Here is a 16,418-nt window from a genome sequence, read left to right as displayed (position 1 = left end):
AAATAAAGCATAAAACCAGCAGAAGAAGGGAAATAACAAAGATTCAAGCAGAAATAAATGATATAGAAATTTTTAAAAAACAGTAGAATAGATTAATGAAAGTAGGAGCTGGTTCTCTGAAAGAATTTTAAAAATTGATAAACCCCTACCCAAACTTATCAAATAGAAAAAAGAAAGGACCCAAATAAACAAAATCACAAATTCAAGAGGACAGATCACAACCAACACTGCAGAAATACAAACAATAATAAGAGTATATTATGAGCAATTACGTGCAAAAACCTGTAGTGATCAAGACAGGATGGTACTGGCATAAAAACAGACACATATATCAATGGAACAGAATAGAGGACCCAGAAATAGACCCACAACCAATTATATGGTCAACTAATCTTTGATAAATCAGGAAAGACTACCCAGGCTCTTCAACAAATGATGTCAGGAAAATTGGACAGTGACGATGTAGAAGAATGAAGCTGGATGACTTTCTTATACCATATACAGAAATAAATTAAAAATGAATGAAAGACCTAAATGTGAGACAAGAATCCATCAAAATCCTAGAGAAGAACACAGGCAGCAACCTCTTCAGGGTTATTTTTTTGGGGGGGGTGCATTTTTAATATAATTCTTTTTTTATTTAAATTTGATTATCCAACATATTAATCCAAACATCATTAGTTTCAGATGTAGAGTTCAATAATTCATCAGTTACATATAACATCCAGTGCTCATCAAATCACATACCCTCTTTAAAGCCCATTGCCCAATTACCCTACCCCCCACTCACCTCCCCTCCAGCACCCCTCAGTTTGATTTCTATAGTTAAGAGTCTCTCATGGTTTGTCTCCCTCTCTGATTTCTTCCCAGTCCATTTTCCGTCCCTTCCCCAATGATCCTCTGTGCTGTTTGTTATATTCCTATATGAGTAAAACCATATAATTGTCTTTCTCTGATTGACTTACTTCACTCAGCATAATAGCCTCCAATTCCCTCCATGTCAATGCAAATGGTAAGTGTTCTTCCCTTCTGATGTCTGAGTAATATTCTATTGTATATATATACCAGATCTTCTTTATCCATTCATGGGGATGGACATCTCGGCTCTTTCCATAGTTTGGCTATTGTGAACACTGCTGCTATAAACATTGGAGTGCAAGTGCCTCTTCAGATCATTACATTTGTATCTGTGCAGTAAATACCTAGTAGTCCAATTGCTAGGTCATAGGGTAACTCTATTTTTTTTAATTTTTTATTTTTTCAGCATAACAGTATTCATTATTTTGCACCACACCCAGTAACTCTATTTTTAACTTCTTGAGGAACCTCCATACTGTTTTCCAGAGTGGCTGCACCTGCTTGCATTCCCACCAACAGTGTAAGAGGGTTCCCCTTTCTCCACATCCTTGCCAGTATTTGTTTTTCTGTTATCTTGTTAATTTTAGCCATTCTGACTGGTATAAAGTGGCCTCTCATTGTGGTTTTTTTTTTTTTTTAAAGATTTTACTTATTTTTTTTATAATTTTTTTTTTATTTTTTATAAACATATATTTTTATCCCCAGGGGTACGGGTCTGCGAATCGCCAGGTTTACACACTTCACAGCACTCACCATAGCACATACCCTCCCCAATATCCATAACCTCACCCCCCTCTCCCAACCCCCTCCCCCCATCAACCCTCAGTTTGTTTTGTGAGATTAAGAGTCACTTATGGTTTGTCTCCCTCCCAATCCCATCTTGTTTCATTTACTCTTCTCCTACCCCCTCAACCCCCCATGTTGCATCTCCTCTCCCTCATATCAGGGAGATCATATGATAGTTGTCTTTCTCCGATTGACTTATTTCGCTAAGCATGATACCTTTTTTTTGATTTGTATTTCTCTGATGGCAAGTGATGTGGAGCATTTTTTCATGTGTCTGTTGGTCATTTGTGTGTCTTCTTTGGAAAAAATATCTGTTCATGTCTTCTGTCCATTTCTTGACTGGATTATTTATTTTTTGGATATTTTTTGAGCTTGATAAGTTCTTTATAGATCTTGATACTAGCCCTTTATCTGATATGTCATTTGTAAATTACCTTCTCCTATTCCATAGGTTGCAAGGCACTGCAGTTTTATTGACTGTTTTCTTTGCTGTTCAGAAGCTTCTTATCTTGATGAATTTCCAATAGTTCATTTTTGCTTTTGTTTCCCTTGACTTTGGATATGTGTCTAGCAAGAAGTTGCCGTAGCCAAGGTCAAAGAAGCAGGCAGCAACGTCTTTGGTACCGGCCATATCAACTTCTTACTAGACACATTTCTGGAGGCAAGGGAAATAAAAGCAAAAATGAACTATTGGGACTTCAACAAAGTAAAAAGTTTCTACACTAGGTCTCACTGATATCTTCCATTCTTTTCTCAGGCCCAGTGACTAAACTTATGATCATACCTTTAAATTCTCCATCAGGCATGTTACTTATATCCACTTTTCTTAGATCTTTGGCTGTGGCCTTATCTGATTCATTCATTTGGGATAAATTCCTGTCTTATTTTGTCTAAGTCTCTGCCCTCTCCTAAGTGTCAGAAAAGTCACTTATATCTCCTGCTCCTGAAAGTACTGACCTTATGAAAAACAGGTCCGATAGTGCCCAGGACTTGGTACTTCAGGGAATGCCTCCAGTGTGTGTGTTGCATGTACTATTCTGTTGTGTTCTGGCTGCTCTATCCTACAGGCCAGTTGTTTGCAGGGGCTCTACTTGCCTGCTATGTGCAGTGTTTTGTCCCTGGCCTGAATGTGATGAGTTTTAACTAGATGTGCCTTGGTCTGCTTGTGAAATCAGGCCTGTCACCACCTCTACCAGAACTGAGTCCCTGCAAAACTCCCTGTTTTAGAGACATGAGGTAGGGGCCTTACTGCGCTGAGACTGAGGTAGGCATGACTAGTTCCACCAGAGCAAAGCGGGGTGGCGCTTGGTATAAGCAAGTTAAGCAGCCAGTGTCCATGCTGCACTGCTTCCTGCACATGGCTCCATGTTTATGCTGAGAGGCTGAGAAAAGAAGTGTTGCCACCCTTTGTTCCTGGAGAGATGTCTCTATAACTGCTGCCTCTCAGTGACACACTCTGAGAAGAGTAAATAATCTCCCTACTGTGTGTCCCAGGTATATTTCAGGCCACTGTTTCCATGTTGTATTGCCCCAGGCTGTTTGCTTGCCTCTATCCAAGAGCAGTGCAGTGCCCTCTGGATTCTATCTCAGCCAAGCCCACTGACCTTTAAAACTCCTTGCTTTATTTGCAATTATGTGGATGCAACTATACTACTATTATATTAGTATTATATATATAATATATATTAAATTAGTATTATGCTAAGCAAAATTAGAGAAAGACAAATACTAAGATTTCACTCATATGTGGAAATTAAGAAACAAAACAGATGAACATAGGGCAAGGGAAGGAAAAATAAAATAAGACAAAAACAGAGAGGAAGACAAATCATAAGAGACTCCTAATCACAGGAAACAAAATGAGGGTTGCTGGTGGAGAGGTGGATGGGGGAATGGGGTAAGTGGGAGATGGGTATTAAAGAGGACACTTGAAGTAATGAGCACTAGGTGTCATCTGCAACTGATGGATCACTAAATTCTACCTCTGAAACTAAAAACAAAAACAAAAACAAACAAATAAAAAACACCAAAACAACTCTGGTTGTAAGAACTCATGAAATTCAGTCCCTCTCATTTTCCAAGCCAGTAACTATGGGGAAATCTTCTCCATGTGCATTCCAGTGTACTCCTCTCTCACACCCTTCTCCATGACTGTGGCTCCCTCCTTTCCCAGCAGCCAGGATCCCTTTCTTCCCTAAACCACATCTCTGCACTCTAGGGTCCTTCTACTCTGCCACCAGCTTCCTCTATCCTCTCAATAGTTAAATATAAGGATGTATATTAAAATCCTTAGGAGAAACCTGTAAAAGTTAATATAAATGGTGTAATTAAAAAAGGAACAAAGTAAAATGGAATCCTAAAAACTAGTCAAATTTAAAAGCAGGTAGAAAAGAAGGAAAAGAATAACAAAAATGAGGAAACAGAATGCAAATAGTAAAATAATAGACCTAAATACAACCATATCAATAATTAAAAAACAGAGACTGTCAAAATACATAAAGAACTAAGACCTGGGGTGTCTGGGTGGCTCAGCTGGTTAAGTGTCTCTGACTTCGGTTCAGGTTATGATCTCAGGGTCCTGGGATCAAGCTCTTAATCAGGCTCCCTGCTCAGCAGGGAGTTTGCTTTTTCCCCTCCCTCAGCCCCTCCTCCCTTCCTGCTTTCTTTCTCTTTCAAATGAATAAATAAAAATCTTTTTAAAAAATAACTTTAAGACTCAACTATATATATGTATAAGAGATGCATTGCAAATATAAAAATTCTGAAAGGATAAAAGTAAATAGATGGATCTAAGACTTCTACTTAGCTCTGATATGTAAAGAGCTTAGAAATCATCACTCTGTTCCTTACAACAAAAAAAAACTTGAAAAACTTAATGTTAACAACTTTTCTTGATCCAATCAAAGAAATGAATTTGCAGAGCAAATCACCATCCCCAAATATGGAGAGACAAACAAATTCAGAGAGATACAGCCAAAATCTGATTACCTGGTGCTGAACCTGCTGAAGACATAATCTGGCAGGAAACTAGTAATTTTGACAGTTTGCTGGAGACCAAATGTGGACTAGTCTATGAGTGAGAAACTCCTGGAAATGGCACATTTTCATGAGCTTGACCTCCAGGAGCTCCACCATGTTCTGAAAAAGAAGAGCCAAGAAAGATCACCTCCTAATTCTAGCAGAGGTAGAGAGAAAATAATCAGTGTGAAGTATAACCATGGCATACTTCATAAGAAATGACTACTCTTCAGGAAAAATAACTTTGCCAGAGCCATATCTCATTTTGGGAAAGAGCATTTCTCTCACTCCACCTACGTCTAGATTTCCTATCTCACCTAATAACAACAACAACAGCAACAAAAAGAATAGTCAACAGAGGTCAAGGTCACAAGAAAATAGACTGGGAGCACTATAGCCAGGGAACTGAATGAAAATGGGGGATGGGGCATTATATCACCAGATAACACTTATGAAGATCACAGCCCCAAGATACAGGCTCACTAAAACACTAAGATATAATCAGATGATTAGAGAACACTCCCCCTTCCCCACATTTTACCACAGTAATAGGGCTCTAGTGCAAAAACAGTAGGCTACAGGTGAAAAAGCTGCAAGATACAGACTCTTTTTGAGAAGGAGCACTTAGGGAAGCTCAAAGTCAAGAAGGGAGACAAATACAAGGACACTAGAGGAATGTGAAGCCTCTGACACCTACAGCTACAGAAAACATTAAACATCCGAACTTCTAAAAGATCACTGTAAATTGTCATACTGAAGGCCTATTTACCATAGTTCTTGTTATCTAGAACAACAGATCCAGCTTTCAATAAAAAAAATTATAAGGCATGCCAGAATGCAAGAAAAAGCACAGTCTAAAAAGATAAAGCAATCATTGGAACCAGACGGATATGACAGATGTTGGATTTATCAAAAAGGGAATTTAAAGTAACTATGATTAATATATTAAGCACTCTAATCAAAAAAGTAGGCAACACGTAATAACAGATGGGTAATGTTAGCAGAGAGATGGAAACTCTAAGCAAGTAAATGGATGGAACAAGACCATGCAAATGGTAAGCATAAGATGACTGGAGTCACTATATTAACAAATAGACACCAAGATAAAGAATATTATCAGAGATAAAAAGAAACATTTCATAATGATAAAAGGGTGAATTCAAGCTCATAACACTGGTTAAAAATGCACATAGCTAATAACAAAGTTTCAAAAATACATGAAAAAATCCAGAGTTGAAGGGAAAAATAGACAATTTCATAGTCATATTCATATTAGCACTCCTCTTACAACAATTTAGAGATTAACAGACAAATGATAAAGATATAAATTCAACAACACTATTATTCACCTTAACCTAATTGATATTTGTCAATTGATATTGTAACAGATGACTCCCAACAACCACACAACACATATTATTTTGATTACAAAAAAAAAAAAAATCAGAAGGAAAACAGAAAATAGTTTAAACTGAATAATGAAAAATATGTCAAAATATTATCAGTGCTTAATGGGAAATTTATCTTTAAATGTTATATTTAAAAGGAAAGGTATGAAATCAATGATCTAAACCTCCAAACTTCCACTCAAGAACCCAGAAAGAAAAAAATTATAAAAAAGAATCTAGAAAGAAAAAAAAATGAAGTTAAACAAAATTAAGAAAATGGAAGAAAAGAGTAAGTGGCAGAAATCAATAAAATAGAAAACAAATAACATGAAAATTGACAAAGCAAATGTTGGTTCTTTAAAACAGAAAGATTGAAAGGAGGAGTCAAGATGGCAGAGTAGTAGCAGGCTGAGATGACATCAGGTAGCAGGAAATCAGCTAGATAGCTTATCAAACCATTCCGAATACCTACAAATCCAACAGGAGATCGAAGAGAAGAAGAGCAACAATTCTAGAAGCAGAAAATCAACCACTTTCTGAAAGGTAGGACCCGTGGAGAAGTGAATCCAAAGCAACGGGAAGATAGACCGTGGGGGGAGGGGCCAGATCCCAGCAAGTGGCAGAACAACGGAGCACAAAATCAGGACTTTTAAAAGTCTGCTGCACTGAGGGACATCACTCCAGAGGCTAAACCGGGGTGAAGCCCACACAGGGTCAGCGTGGCCCCAGGTCCCGTGGGGGTCACAGAAGAATCAGGGGTGTCTGAGTGTCACAGAGCTCGCAGGTATTAGAGCGGGGAAGCTGGCTACAGAGACAGAGCTGAGAAGTGAGCTCTCAACTCAGGGTTACCTTGAACCATAATCCGTGGCACAGGCCACTGCTCTCTGAGTGGGGTCCCCACAAGATCCAGGGAGATACCCCCTGGAAGAGCTCAGGGATCTGCAGGGTTCGGAGACTCCAGGCAGAGCTGTGTGTGAGAAACAGAGACGCTTGGTCACAGGCTGGGTGAGCTTGGAGCACGGCCAGAGGCCAGGGAGACAGGAGTGATTGAGCACATTTCTCCAAGTGCGACCAGAGGCCAGGGAGATGGGAGTGATTGAGCGCTTTTCTCTGAGGTTGCACTGAGGACTGGGGCCCTGAGCTCTCAGGTCCTCCAGGCCAGAGATTGGGAGGCCGCCATTTTCATTCCCATCCTCCAGAACTCTACGGAAAGCGTTCAGGGAACAAAAGCTCCCAAAAGTGAACCTGAGAGGATTACGTAGCCTGGCCCCTGGTAAGGGCGGTGCAATTCCACCTCAGGCAAAGACACTTGAGAATCACTACAATGGCCACTCCCCAAGAAGATCAACAAGAAATCCAGCCAATACCAAGTTCAAACCAAGACTAAGTTCACTTACCAAGGAGAACAGCGGAATTCCAGAGGAGGAGAAAGCAAAGCATGGAATTCATGGCTTTCTCCCCATGATTCTTTAGATATGCAAGTAATTATTTTTTTTTTAATTTTTATCTTCTGTTAAATTTTTTTAACATTTAAAAAAATGTTTCCTCTTTTAACGTTTTTTAACTAGTTTATCTTAACAATATCTTTCATAAAAAAATAATAATTTTTTGAAACTTCATTATTATAGTCATATTTTATCCCTCATTGTATCTACCTTTATTTTTTGTATACACATAGGGTTTTTTCTTCTAATAATTTTGGGGTACAACTTCTTCTAGTAGATCAAAATATACCCTAAATCTAGCTCTGAGCTTGTTCTAGTGTCCAGCCCAAGCAAATTCTCTCCACTTTCTTTTTCTTTATCTTCCCAACCAACTTACTTTATCAACAACTTTTTTAGAAATTAAAAAAAAAAAATTTTCTTGTTTCATCTTTATAGGCATAATCCATCCCTTCATTGTGTTTACCCTTATATATGTTTTTCATTCTTTAAAATTTGGGAGGTAGTGTCTTCTAAAAGACCAAAATAATCCCAAAATTAAGTGGGTGACCCTGTTCTAGTCACCAGTCTAATATATATATATATTTCTCTTTTTCATATTTTTTCTTTATTTGTTTTCTTTTTTTAATTTTATTCCAAACATTTTTATCGCCGTTCTCCCTGCCATGATTTGGGTTCTCTTCTTATTTGGTTAAAGCACATTTTCTTAGGGTCTTTGCCACTCTTTCAGTATTTTATTTGCTCCTTCATATATTCTTATCTGGACTAAATGACAAGGCGGAAAAACTCACCACAAAAAAAAAAAAAAAGAAAAAAAAGAACAAGAGGCAGTACCGAAGGCTAGGGACCTAATTAATATGGACATTGGTAATACGTCAGATCTAGAGTTCAGAATGACGATTCTCAAGGTTGTAGCCAGGCTTGAAAAAGGCATGGAAGATATTAGAGAAATGCTGTCCAGAGAAATAAAAGCCCTTCCTGGAGAAATAAAAGAACTAAAAGCTAACCAAGTTTGAAATGAAAAAAGCTATTAATGAGGTACAATCAAAAATGGAGCCTCTTACTGCTAGGACAAATGAGGCAGAAAAAAGAATTAGTGAAAAAGAAGAGCCAATGACAGAGAATAAAGAAGCTGAGTAAAAGAGAGACAAACAGCTACTGGACCACGAGGGGAGAATTCGAGAGATAAGTGACACCATAAGATGAAACAACATTAGAATAACTGGGATTCAAGAAGAAGAAGAAAGAGAAAGGGGAGCAGAAGGTATATTGGAGAGAATTATTGGAGAGAATTTCCCTAGTATGGCAAAGGAAACAATCATCAAAATCCAGGAGGTGCAGAGAACCCTGCTCAAAATCAGTAAGAATAGGTCCACGGCCCATCACCTAATAGTAAAATTTACAAGTCTTAGTGACAAAGAGAAAATCCTGAAAGCAGCCTGGGAAAAGAAGTCTGTAACATACAAGGGTAAAAACATTAGATTGGCAGCAGACTTATCCACAGACACCTGGCAGGCCAGAAAGAGCTGGCATGATATATTCAGAGCACTAAATGAGAAAAACATGCAGCCAAGAAGACTGTATCAGCTAGGCTATCATTGAAAATAGAAAGAGAGATAAAAAGCTTCCAGGACAAACAAAAACTGAAAGAATTTGCAAACACCAAACCAGCTCTACAGGAAATATTGAAGGGGGTCCTCTAAGCAAAGAGAGAGCCTAAAAGTAGTAGATCAGAAAGGAACAGAGACAATATACAGTAACAGTCACCTTACAGGCAATACAATGGCACTAAATTCATCTCTCTCAATAGTTACCCTGAATGTTAATGGGCTAAATGCCCCAATCAAAAGACACTGGGTATCAGAATGGATAAAAAACCAAAACCCATTATATGATACCTCATTTTAGACCCAAAGACACCTCCAGATTTAAAGTGAGGAGGTGGAAAACAATTGACCATGCTAATGGACATCAAAAGAAAGCTGGGGTGGCAATCCTTAGATTTTAAGCCAAAGACAATAATAAGAGATGAGGAAGGACACTATATCATACTCAAAGGGTCTGTCCAATAAGAAGATCTAACAATTTTAAATATCTATGCCCCTAACGTGGGAGCAGCCAACTATATAAACCAATTAATAACAAAATCAAAGAAACACATCGACAATAATACAATAATAGTAGGGGACTTTAACACTCCCCTCACTGAAATGGACAGATCATCCAAGCAAAAGATCAACAAGGAAATAAAGGCTGTAAAAGACACCCTTAACCAGATGGACATCACAGATATATTCAGAACATTCCATCCCAGAGCAACAGAATACACATTCTTCTCTAGTGCACATGGAATATTCTCCAGAGTAGATCACATCCTGGGTCATAAATCAGGTCTCAACCGGTATCAAAAGATTGGGATCATTCCCTGCATATTTTCAGACCACAATGCTCTGAAGCTAGAACTCAATCACAAGAGGAAATGTGGAAAGAACCCAAATACATGGAGACTAAACAGCATCCTTCTAAAGAATGAATGGGTTAACCAGGAAAATAAAGAAGAATTGAAAAAAATTCATGGAAACAAATGATAATGAAAACACAATGGTTCAAAATCTCTGGGACACAGCAAAGGCAGTCCTGAGAGGAAAATATATAGCGATACAAGCCTTTCTCAAGAAGTAAGAAAGGTCTCAAGTACACAGCCTAACCGTATACCTAAAGGAGCTGGAGAAAGAAGAAGAAAGAAACCCTAAACCCAGCAGGAGAAGAGAAGTCATAAAGATCAGAGCAGAAATCAATGAAATAGAAACCAAAAAAACAATAGAACAAATCAACGAAACTAGGAGCTGGTTCTTTGAAAGAATTAGTAAGATTGATAAAACCCTGTCCAGACTTATCAAAAAGAAAAGAGAAAGGACCCAAATCAATAAAATCATGAATCAAAGAGGAGAGATCACAACCAACACCAAAGAAATAAAAACAATTATAAGAACATACCATGAGCAACTCTAAGCCAACAAATTTGACAATCTGGAAGAAATGGATGCATTCCTAGAGACATATAAACTACCACAACTGAACCAGGAAGAAACAGAAAACCTGAACAGACCCATAACCAGTAAGGAGATTGAAAGAGTCAACAAAAATCTCCAAACAAACAAAAGCCCAGGGCCAGACGGCTTCCCAGGGGAATTCTACCAAATATTTAAAGAAGAATTAATTCCTATTCTCCTGAAACTGTTACAAAAAAAAAAAAAAAAACAGAAATTGAAGGAAAACTTTCAAACTCATTTTGAGGCCAGCATCACCTTGATCCCAAAACCAGACAAGGATCCCATCAAAAAAGAGAATTACAGACCAATATCTTTGATAAACACAGATGTGAAAATTCTCACCAAAATGAGCCAACAGAACATTAAATGGATTATTCACCACCACCAAGTGGGATTTATTCCAGGGCTTCAAGGTTGGTTCAACATGTGCAAATCCATCAATGTGATACAATACATTAATAAAAGAAAGAACAAGAACCATATGATACTCTCAATAGATACTGAAAAAGCATTTGCCAAAGTACAGCATACTTTCCTGCTCAAAACTCTTCAAAGTGTAGGGATAGAGGGCACATACCTCAATATCATTAAAGCCATCTATGAAAAACCCTCATTCTCAATGGAAAAAAACTGAGAGCCTTTCCGCTAAGTTCAGGAACACGGCAGGGACGTCCATTATCACCACTGCTATTCAACATAGTACTAGAAGTCCTAGCCTCAGCAATCAGACAACAAAAAGAAATTAAAGGCATCCAGATCGGCAAAGAAGAAGTCAAACTATCACTCTTTGCAGATGATATGATACTATATATGGACAACCTAAAAGACTCCACTCCAAATCTGCTAGAACTTGTACAGGAATTCAGTAAAGTGTCAGGATATAAAATCAATGCACAGAAATGAGGTGCATTTCTTTACACCAACAACAAGACAGACAAAAGAGAAATTAAGGAGTCGGTCCCATTTGCAATTGCACCCCAAACCATAAGATACCTAGGGATAAACGTAACGAAAGAGGCAAAGAATCTACACTCAGAAAACTATGAAGTACTCATGAAAGAAATTGAGGAAGACACAAAGAAATGGAAAAATGTTCCATGCTCCTGGATTGAAAGAATAAATATTGTGAAAATGTCTATGCTACCTAAAGCAATCTACACATTTAATGCAATCCCTATCAAAATCCCATCCATTTTTTTCAAAGAAATGGAACAAATAGAAGCGAGAACAAAAATGAAATATTGGGACTTCATCAAGATCAAAAGCTTTTGCACAGCAAAGGAAACAGTTAACAAAATCAAAAGGCAACTGACAGAATGGGAGAAGATATTTGCAAATGACATATCAGATAAAGGGCTAGTATCCAAAATCAATAAAGACCTTAGCAAACTCAACACCCAAAGTACAAATAATCCAATCAAGAAATGGGCAGAGGACATGAACAGACATTTCTGCAAAGAAGACATCCAGATGGCCAACAGACTCATGAAAAAGTGCTCCACATCACTCGGCATCAGGGAAATACAAATCAAAACCACAATGAGATACCATCTCACACCAGTCAGAAAGGCTAAAATTAACAAGTCAGGAAATGACAGATGCTGGCGAGGATGCGGAGAAAGGGGAACCCTCTTACACTGTTGGTGGGAATGCAAACTGGTGCAACCACTCTGGAAAACAGCAGGGAGGTTCTTCAAAAAGTTGAAAATAGAGCTACCTTATGACCCAGCAATTGCACTACTGGGTATTTACCCTAAAGATACAAACATAGTGATCCAAAGGGGCACGTGCACCCGAATGTTTATAGCAGCAATGTCCCCAATAGCCAAACTATGAAAAGAACCTAGATGTCCATCAACAGATGAATGGATAAAGATGTGGTGTATATATATATATGCAATGGACTACTATGCAGCCATCAAAAGAAATGAAATCTTGCCATTTGCAACGACGTGGTTGGAACTAGAGGGTATTATGCTTAGCGAAATAAGTCAATCAGAGAAAGATAACTATCATACAATCTCCCTGATATGAGGAATTTGAGAGGCAAAGTTCAGGGTTTGGGGGGTAGGAAAAGAATAAATGAAACAAGATGGGCTCGGGAGGGAGACAAACCATAAGAGACTCTTAATGTCACAAAACAAACTGAGGGTGGCCAGGGGGAAGGGGGTAGTGAGAGGGGAGTGGGGTTATGGACATTGGGGAGGGTATGTGCTATGGTGAGTGCTGTGAAGTGTGTAAACCTGGTGATTCACAGACCTGTACCCCTGGGGCTAATAATACATTATATGTTTATAAAATAATAATAATAATAAATAAGTAAAATAAAATAAAAATTAAAATTAAAAGCCAGGAAAAAAAAATAAAACAGTAAGATTAAAAACCCTTTGCTAGAGTGACCAAGAAAATAAATTTGAGAGAAGACACAAATTATCAACATGAAGAATAAAAGAGGGATTGTCACTACAAATCCTACACACATTAAGAATATATGAGATTATGAACAATCGGTGCTAACAAATATGATAATTTAGATAAAATGAATGAATTCCTTCAGACAATATACCAAGACTGATACAAAAAGAAAATTAGCCCTATGTCTATTAAAGAAAATTAATTTATTATCAAAACTTTCTCACAATGAAAACTCCCCGTCCAATTATTTCATTGGTAAATTCTACATTTAAGGAAGAAATAACACTAATTGTACAAAAACTCAGGAGTATAGAAAAACACTCCAATTTATTTTATAAAGCCAGCATTATCCTAGTAACAAAAGTTGACAATGTTTTTACAAAAATTATAAGCAGTTCTAGTGAATACAGATGTACACACACTGAAGTAATAACAAATTGAATCTGGTAATACAAGAAATTATATTTACAAAGAAAGATCAAGTAGGGTTATGCCATAAATACAAGATTTAAAAATCAGTGTATTTCATATATTAACAAGATGAAAAAGAAAAATACCACTTTAAGGGATTCAGAAAAAGCACTTGAAATAAATCAATACCCATTCATCACTCTTCAAAGTAGGGATGGAGGGAACATAACTGAAAATCATAAAAGCCATCTATGAAAAACCCACAGCGAATATCATTCTCAATGGGGAAAAACTGAGTTCCCTTAAGATCAGGAACATTACAGAGATGCCTATTCTACCACTATTGTTCAACATAGCACTAGAAGTCCTACCCTCAGCAATCACACAACAAAAAGAAATAAAAGACATTTAAATAAGCAAAGAAGAAGTAAAACTGTCGCTCTTTGCAGATGACATGATACTTCAGGTGGAAAACCCAAAAGACCCCTCCCCAAATTGCTAGAACTGATACAGCAATTTAACAACGTGGCAGGATACAAAATCAAAGCACAGAAATCAGTTGCATTTCTATACAATAATAATGTGACTAAAGGCAGAGAAATTAAGGAATTTATTCCATTTAGAATAGTACCAAAAACCATAAGATACCTAGGAATAAACCTAACCAAAGAGGTAAAGGATCTATACTCTAGAAACTACAGAACACTTATGAAAGAAATTGAAGAAGACACAAAGAGATGGAAAAACATTCCATGCTCATGGTTTAGAAGAATAAACATTTTGAAATGTCTATGCTGCCCAGAGCAATCTACACATTCAATACAATCCCTATCAAAATATCATCGACATTTTTCACAGACTGGAACAAACAATCCTAAAATTTGTATGTAACCAGAAAAGACCCCAAATCACCAAAGGAGTGTTGAAAAAGAAAACCAAAGTTGGGGACATCACGATGCCTGACTTCAAACTATATTACAAAGCTGTGATCATCTATCATTTTAAAAGCAAAACAAACAAAAACATTTCTGGAAACTAAGAATAAAAGTCAGATTCCTCAATGTGATGAAGAATATCTTCTATAATGTATAACTAAAGTCACTTAATAGTGAACTATGAACACTTACCTGTAAGCTTGAGAAAAAGTCCAGGATACTCAATCTCACCACTTCTATTCAACATTATTCTAGAGATTCTAGCTATTTCAATAAGGCAAAAAAGAAAATAAAGACAAAGTATCAGAAATGAAAAAGTAAAACTATCTCACTTCACAGATGATGTCTGTTTACATAGAAAAATCCTTAAAAATTTACAAAACAACTACCAGAATGAATAAGTAAACCATGCAAGGTCACAGGATAAAAGACCAAAGAAAAAAACTGTACTTTTATATACCAACAACAAACAATTGAAAATAATTTAAAAGGGGTACCTGGGTGGCTCAGTGGGTTAAAGCCTCTCAGGGTCCTCAGGATCAAACCCCGCATCGGGCTCTCTGCTTGGCGGGTAGCCTGCTTCCCCCTCTCTCTCTTCCTGCCTCTCTGCCTACTTGTGCTCTCTCTCTCTGTCAAATAATTAAATAAAACCTTAAAAAAAAGAAAGTAAGTAATTTAATAAAAATTTCATTTATTGTTTTTATTTTTATTTCAGTGTTCGAAGAAAAAATTTCATTTCTATAGCAGTAAAAGCCAAAATACTAGGAAATGAATTTAATAAAAGATAAACAGGATTTTCACATAGAAAACTAAAACACACCGCTGAAAGAAACTGAAGAGCTAATGGAGTTCTTTGAGTGATTAACTACATGAATAAATTGTCCGCAATCCTCTGATATATGGATTTCACGCAGTTGCAATCAAAATCCCACCACCCTTCTGGCAAAATTTGATGAGCTGATACTAAAATTCATGTGAGAAAGTAAAGAAGCTATCCAAAGCACTGTAACAAAAGAAAAACAAGGTTAAAGAACGTTGCTACCTAACTTCAAGATATAGTATAGGAGTAACGTCAGCAAAATGATTGCAAGAATTTCTAGCACTTGTGCTCTCCCCAGAAACGCCAATTTGAGCAACTATCTGCACCTGAGAATAGCTTCACAAGCGCTAAGGATTCCAGGTAAAAGATTATACCAATTACACCACTTGGACGAAACAGAGAAATAAGGTGTTTTGACATTGAAAGATAATTTCACATAACATCCATCAGCCCTCTCCCTTCTCTCTCCCTAGCCCAGGAGCCCAGGGCCAGAGACACCCTTCCAGTAGGAGAAACAAAATGAGGTGAGCTCCCAATTCACCGTAGACCTTAGAGCTGGCAGGCCCCAGAATGACACAACTGCCCCTGCCCTAAATGGCTCCCCTGTGAGCTACTGCGAACCCAGTCTCCATCCTCTCCACCACCTGCCAGCAGCCACAGCCCAGACAGTTACTGAGGCCCCAGGATCCCCAAAACCGGGGCTCCCAGCCCACCCACTGCCAGCTGACTCCAGTGGGAATGGGCAATGGCACACGCTGGGATCCAAACTCCCCAGCTCACCTCAGTGCCAAACAGCTCCCGCAGCAGGGATGGCTCCAAGAAGCACGAAGTTCCTGGTGGAATCCGGCTATACCAACTTCCTGTCGGCCTAGCGCCCAATGGCTCCTGACCCTGGCCAGCTTCTGTAGCCCCAGGCTCCCGGCAGTCCCCGCGAACCCTGGCTCCAGGGAAAACACCCAAGACAAGCTTCTGGGCAAACTCAGAGCTAGGCACACTGCCAGGGAACCTGACTTTTCAATCATCCCAGCTCCAGGCAAGCTCCCAGGACCCCAGGCCTGCAGCCCACCCAGGGGCAGGCCACCTGCACAAACCCAACCTCCAGAATGGCATAGTCACTCCCACTTTGAGTCTGGTAATGTTAGCCTCTGCTTTTTTTCTTTGTTCCAGCGGGTTCAGGACTCCGCTTTCCTGGTCTAAGTGAATGAGACCAAAGTGGCACTTCTGAACAGTGCTTTGGAAGCTGGAGAAACTGGTGCTCCATCCATTCTTTATGTGTGTGATAGGTATGTACA

The 16,418-nt window shown here is 38.3% G+C and overlaps 1 pseudogene; it reads right to left on the bottom strand.

The window, feature by feature from the left end:
* LOC125098271 (60S ribosomal protein L31-like) overlaps positions 1–15,973 on the bottom strand; it is a 100,828-nt pseudogene extending 84,855 nt beyond the window's left edge.
* Between the last annotated feature and the right edge of the window lie 445 nt (positions 15,974–16,418).

The sequence above is a fragment of the Lutra lutra genome, chromosome 4 (assembly GCF_902655055.1).
Source record: "Lutra lutra chromosome 4, mLutLut1.2, whole genome shotgun sequence".
Taxonomy (NCBI): Eukaryota; Metazoa; Chordata; class Mammalia; order Carnivora; family Mustelidae; genus Lutra; species Lutra lutra.
This window is presented reverse-complemented; position numbering and strand designations above follow the sequence as displayed.